Raw genomic sequence first — 6,698 nt, 5'->3', positions numbered from 1 at the left:
GACAGAAGGCCTGTCTTGATGGGGAGGGCGGGAGGATGAGAGCAGCAGACCTCTGTTCCCACAATCCTGCAGAGCCCAGACATCCACCGGCCAGCCCTGCTGTCTGTGAGCTTCTGGGCATCATTTGAAAACATGAGATGCTCCATCTCTGGCCCCAGATTCCAGCCTGGGAATCCAGGAGGTGGTGAGTCAGCTTTAGGAAAGGCTAGATCAGGGAGCTCTGGGGCCACAGGAAGGGCTCTGGAGAGGGAAGTGGAAGCAAGAGGCTGCAAGAGGCAAACTGGACACTGCACTCCCCAGCTTCACACACAGAGTGAGTGGTGCCGGTGAGCACTCCCCAGCTCCACGCAGCGGTGAGCAGGGTGGGTGAGCAGGTCTTAGGAGTCTGCTGACCTCGCTGAGTGTTAGGCACACATGGAGCCTAGACTTCCCCCTGGAAGTTTCAGACTCAATCAGAGGCCTCCTGGACATGCAGGTCACCAACTCCACTCCAGACTACTTCAATTTCTCTGTTGGGGGCGGGTGGGGGGCAGGGGGGTAGACATGTATGTTAATTAAAGGTTTCTGGGAGTGTGGAGGACCAGGATTGAGTATCACTGCCTGGAGTCTGAGCTTGGCCGTCAAAGACATTGGCCACTAGTTGCGTGTGTCCACTGGAATTTAACTAAATAAAACTGAAAGTGCAGTTCCTCAATTTCAAGGGTTTAATAGCAGCACCTGCTGGACACAGCAGCCCACAAGTTACAGGATGTCCACCAGGTGGGGTGAGTCCCTCTGGCACTGCCTTCCACATGCTGCCTCCCAGCTGGGGAAACTGAGGCAGGTCCTGGGGAGCTGGGAGGTGAGCGCCAAGGATCTAACTCCTGATTCAGAGCTCCCTCTGCTGGACAGAAAGGAGGTGATAGCACAGAGGTGACACCAGAGACCTTGGAGCTGTCCCTGCAGACAAGTGATGACCCGGTAGTCCCACGTGTCCCAGGGTGAGCATGAGATTGTGAGGAGCCACACGAGGCTTCAGAGAGGAGGTGAAGCAGGCGACTTCAGGCAGAGGGAAAAGCACGGCCCTAGGGGATGTGGCTGGCATCCTGGGAACTGTAGGAAGATGGGGGTGCAGAGGTGTGTGGGGCTAGCGTACGGGGACCTGGAGCCCCTGGTCCAAGAGGGGCTGGGAACCAGGGAGGGATCTGAGCAGGGCTGGGTCTTGGGCAGTACCTGGACTGTCCAGACACCGTCCTCTGTGGAACTGTGGGCCAGGCCCGAGGTTCGTATGTTATGCTTGTGCCTGTGGTCAGGAGGCTCAGCCTCAGGTGACAGAAACTCAAAGCTAAAAATGAAATGTATTGGTTCACACAACCAAAAGCACAGAAGTGGACCGTATCAGACTCAGCTGGATCCTGGTGTTCAAGCATCTTCATTCACTCGCTTCTCCCTCTCCGGGCTGGCATCACTTCCAGGCAGGGGCGGCGGCTGACAGGTGCAGTGCTCACAGCTCAGCACTGCCAGGGAGAATGCATCCCATTCCAGAATTCCAGCCTCTGTCCTGGATGGGTGCTCACAGGCTCCAGCCAGGCCTGGTGAGGCATCCACTCCTGAACCACAGGGACTGAGGAGGGGACGTCCTGAAAGAATATCAGGAATGTGGTCACTTGACTGAAGGGAGCTGCGTGCCAGGCAGGCCAGCAGGGACACCCAAGATAACTAGCACGCCACGTGGAAGGGTGGGGGAGTCCAGGTGGCCTCCCCATCCTGGGACAGGTGCTCCGCTGGGGAGAGGCTGCTGTTTGCAAGAGCAGATGAAGGCAGCAGCGTCTTTTGCTAGCACAATACTCAGCACCCAGCACGCCGCCCTGTAGCACTGCCCAACCCCAGGTCCTGTTCTCCAGAGCCAGCCCTGCCCACTCTCATTCCTGCCCCACCTGGGGCCCTCCCCAGGTACCTGGCCGAGGTAGATGCAGCCACTGTGGGGCCTCTGTTTCTGGGCCACCTGCAGCAGCTGTGAAGTCGGAGCCTGCAGGTGCCTATCTGTGTCACCTGATCATGTTGACTCCTCTGTGGTCCTCCTCCTGGTGTGGTTTCCTCCCTGCTTTCTAGCCAGTCATCCCCATGGTCCCCCGCTTTGAAGACCTCTGGTAGAGCTCCAGAGTCCTGGTGGCATCCAGGGACTGCTCTGGTGTCTTCCAGATCCTATGAGGGCCGGCCTCATAGGATGTGACCCAAGTGGCCCCACACCCAGAGGGTGCTGTAGTCACCATCTTGATATTAACACTTTTGTCTTTGAATTTGTGTTTTGTGAGTGCTGTCTGATGACAGGGTGGCATGCGCCTGCACTTAGGGTCTGGGAGCCTGGCTTGGCACAGCCCTCCTCCCCTCACCCCCAGGAATGGCATTTGGCACCCAGTGATCCCTGCCAACCTTCATCCCAGCAGGGACCTGGGTGTGGGCACAGAGGGGTCAGGGGCATGGCCCATGCATGGAGCCACAGGGACAGGTTCAGGTGCCTGTGAGAGTTTCCCCTCCCCCTGCCCAAGAGCACATGATGTCAAATAACAAATAAAAACACCATTGCAGGTGCAGAGAGGGGCGCTGGAAGGAAGGAAAGAGTCTTCTCTTGCTGTTTGAACAAGGGCCCTGAGTTTTCATCTTGCCCTGCTGGGATCCTGCCTGGCCACCAGGTGAGGCCTCTCCTCACCAGAGCAGAGCCCAGGAGGCACCTCTTGTAGCAGAGTCTGCGTTGTCTCACTGCTGAGGGTGGCCCCAGAGGCCGGTGGTGAGGAAGTGCAATGCAGGCCTGCAATCCCTGCAATCCCTGCAGTCCCTGCAATCCCTGCAGTCCCTGCAATCCCTACAATCCCTGCTGTCTGCGGCGACTGTGATGGGCAAAGCATGCTCACATCTGCTCCCGGAGCCTCCACCTTGGGGCCAACGCTCTGGAGACATCGGCCCCAGAGCACCTGACACTGGTACTTAGTGGCAGATGACAGTTCTCTGTGGTGGGAAAAGGAGCTCTTGGCCAAGTGGAGTCGATACAGCCCCGTTTCAACTCCTGGAAAAGTAAAGAGGGAGCTGAGGCCTGGAGACCAGCAGGACCAGGGCTGGTGGCTTCACTGTTCAGGCTGGGCAGCTGGCCCTGGGGTATGCTATGCCATGCCGATGGAGCAGGGCCAAGGACAGGGCAGGTGCCAGGGCTCAGGAGCAGGTGAAAGCTCAGGGAGCTGCTAAAGTTAACTATGTGGCCTGCGCAATTTCATTAACTTCTCAGAGGCTTAGCTGCTCCAGCCATCCAGAGCTGCTCTAACTCCCTCCGCTCTCTAGATGCAATGCAGACCTTCCTTCCACGTGCTGAGCTGTCTTCCCAGCACCCACTCTCGGCAGTGGCCATGGGGTCCCTGCTCAGGGACCTGACCTTCCAGTGGGCAGGCAGGTGCTGTTGTGTCCTACCTCCTGCTGTCCATCCACCTGGGACACCTTGCCCACTGCCTGCATCCTCAGTCAGTGAGTGCCTGCCTATCCTGAGTCTCTTGGCTCCTCTCTGTCCCACCTCCATCACAGCTCAGATCCACAGTGACCCATATACCTCTGCCTCCTATCTGGGATGCAGGAGCAGCACCTGGCCTGTTCCATCCCCATGTGTGGAGAACAGCAGGTACTCAGTGGAGCTAGACGAACCTTTGCGGGGCTATGGAAGGTCCCAGCACCAGGAGCTCTGCTGGGCAGGGCCACCTCGTGCCCCCGCGCCCCACACACATAGTAAGTATGTGCTCAGTTCACACTTGTGTGGTGAATGGTCCAATGAGAAGCTTACAGACATGAGGCTTGAAAACTGTAAAGTGCTGTGCATCACGGGAGGCATGTCAGCGCACTCCACGTCAGCGCACTCCACATCAGCGCACTACACGTCAGTGCACTCCATGCACTCCACACACTCCACGTCAGCGCACTCCACGTCAGCGCACTCCATGTCAGCTCATTCCACGTCAGCGCACTCCACGTCAGTGCACTCCACACACTCCACACACTTGTCAGTGCACTCCACACTCCACATCAGTGCACTCCCGAGGCACAGTGAGGCAGGAGGAGCCAAGATACGAGGAGCTGGTTTCATGGAGGACAAAGCAGCCCCACCAGGGAGTGCAGTGGGGAGCGCTTTTGGAAGGAGGCCTGCCGACTGGGCACGAGCCCGGGGTTGAGCTGAGGGGGGAGACGAGGACCGGAGACAGAATTCGTGGAGAAGGCAGCTGCATGAGTGGCTGGGTGTCTTCACATCAAGACAGACGGGTGTCTTCACTGAGAGTCCCCAGAGGGCAGCTGCACGGTGAGCTGTGTCCAGCACTCAGGAGGGGTTTGGTTCAGCCAGGGATCATCTGAACTCAGGGCCCTCAGCGTTTGGAGCCTGCACCCGGCTCAGAAACCTCCTCTTGGCTGGGGGTTTTGGTACAGCCTCCTTGGGGGCCATCTGGCAACATGAGCAAAAAGGCCAGTGTAAGCACCTTTGGACCCAGTGACTCCACGGGCAGGAGCCTCCTGTCAGGTGTCTTCACACACGGGTGCGTTCGTGTGTGTTGGGGTCAGGACACTCACTGGAAGAGGCTGGAGCCCACGCCCTCCCTGGAGACAGACGAGGTGGGTGGACGGTGGGTGTTGATACTCGGCAGCACCGTGGATCCCCAAAGTGCGGTTTCCCAACAAGTGAGATGCAAGGGCAGACAGTGGAGACAGAGACTCACGCTTGCACACACAGGCAGGCATCTGGAGGGCTCCCTCTGTGAGGGGTTTGGTGGGGGGGGGTTTTTGCTTCCCACCTTATATCCCTTGAGGGCAAAGATAGATTTTTTTTTTTTTTTTGAGACGGAGTCTCGCTCTGTCCCCCAGGCTGGAGTGCAGTGGCCGGATCTCAGCTCACTGCAAGCTCCGCCTCCTGGGTTTATACCAGTCTCCTGCCTCAGCCTCCCGAGTAGCTGGGACTAAAGGCGCCGCCACCTCGTCCGGCTAGTTTTTTGTACTTTTTAGTAGAGATGGGGTTTCACCGTGTTAGCCAGGATGGTCTCAATCTCCTGACCTCGTGATCTGCCCGTCTCGGCCTCCCAAAGTGCTGGGATTACAGGCTTGAGCCACCGCGCCCGGCCAAAGATAGCTTTTTAACCACCCGCCTATGTGACTTTGAAATAAATAAAAACCCAAACCTTCTTAACGCTAGTCATGTTTAGACAATCCCATACCACTTGGGGGTGCTGCCGGGAGGGGGTGCTGCTGGGAGGGGTCTTGGATGAGCAACAGGTTCTCCGAGCAAGAAGGCTCCCGTCTGAAGGCAGACAGCCCACAGGTGATGGGCTCTTGTCTGTCATTGAGGGCACAGGCTTAGAAACGGCAGACATTGTCTCAAGACCGCTGGGCCACCCAGAGAAGGGGCCAAAGCCCTGTGACCCGTTTCCATCCATGACGTGAGGAGCTGTCTGCTCCCTGTGAGGGAGAAACAGTTGGCCCCTGACATTCGGTGGTGGGTGACATCCCTTTTCCTGGCCGAGAGCTGGGCTGGGGTATGAGCCTGGGCAGGCTAGACAGTGCACGTGGCCCTCCAAGGTTACAGGAAGCTCAACTGCTGGCTTCTTGTGATACCCTCCCAGGTCCTCAGGCCTGGCCAAGGTAAAGGCTTTCCCCCCAGGGTTGGCCTGGGGACCTCAGCCTCCACTACTGGTGCCACAGTCTCTGCATTCAAGTCACTTTAGGGCCCTGTTCCCGCCAACTGGACCTGTCCTGCCCCTGGGAAGCCCTCAGTCTCCTTCTGTCAGGGTCAGCATGGAGCCTTCTGGAGTTCAGAGCAAAAGCCGGGGTGGGTCCGGGCAGTGGCTATGGGATCCTGTCAGCCTCTTCCCTGGCCAGTGGGACTAGGCTGGCATGGTGGTGCCTCCTCAGGCCTCACTGTGGGGGCCTCTCCTTCCATCTACATTTGTGAGTAGCACCCACTCAGCCCCAGGAGTCACCTTCCAAAATCTCTCCACAGGCATCACTGTGAGGCCTCCCCAGTGATCTCTGTAGTGAGCTGGAGTGTACCCCCAAAACTCATGTCCGCCTGGTACCTGTGTGCCTTTATTTAGAAATAGGTTCTTTGCAGATATAATCGCATGACGATGAGGTTATCCTGGACTAGGGTGGGCTCTAAATCCAGATGGGTGTCCTTGTAAGAGACACAGGCCCAGAGAAAAAGGCCATGAGGCACCAGAGGCAAGGAGGAAAGACCAGGAAGGGCTGCTGGCCTCCACCGGAGGCTGGAGGAGGCTAGGATCCCCCCTGAGGGCCCCGGAAGGAGCCCACATCTCCACTTCAGCCCAGTGATACTGATCTGGGACTTCTGGCCTCCAGAACCGGGAGAGAATACATTGCCGTTATTTTAAGCCCCCCAGTTCCTGGTACTCTTAAGACAGCTCCAGGAAACGGAAACACCCCCCAGCCCTGCATTGCTGGCACTCAGCCATCTGAGAAGGCCCCTAAGCTCGGAGTGGCTACTTCCTGCAGGGCCAGTGCTGCCTCCTGTGACTGGCTGGGCATTTGTGCGTGAAGGCAGCAGGTAGCAGCCAGTGTTAATAGAGTCCCGGTCTGATGCCAAGTGCTGCACGCCCAGTTTCTTCCGCACACTCATCCTGTGAGAGGGGAGTAATTACCCCACCAGTGAGGAGTAAAGGAGGCCTGAGGCTGAAGGCCCT

This window comes from Trachypithecus francoisi, unplaced genomic scaffold (genome assembly GCF_009764315.1).
Source record: "Trachypithecus francoisi isolate TF-2019V2 unplaced genomic scaffold, Tfra_2.0 Lachesis_group21, whole genome shotgun sequence".
Taxonomy (NCBI): domain Eukaryota; kingdom Metazoa; phylum Chordata; class Mammalia; order Primates; family Cercopithecidae; genus Trachypithecus; species Trachypithecus francoisi.
The sequence above is the reverse complement of the archived record's forward strand: the minus strand, read 5'-3'. Positions refer to the sequence as shown.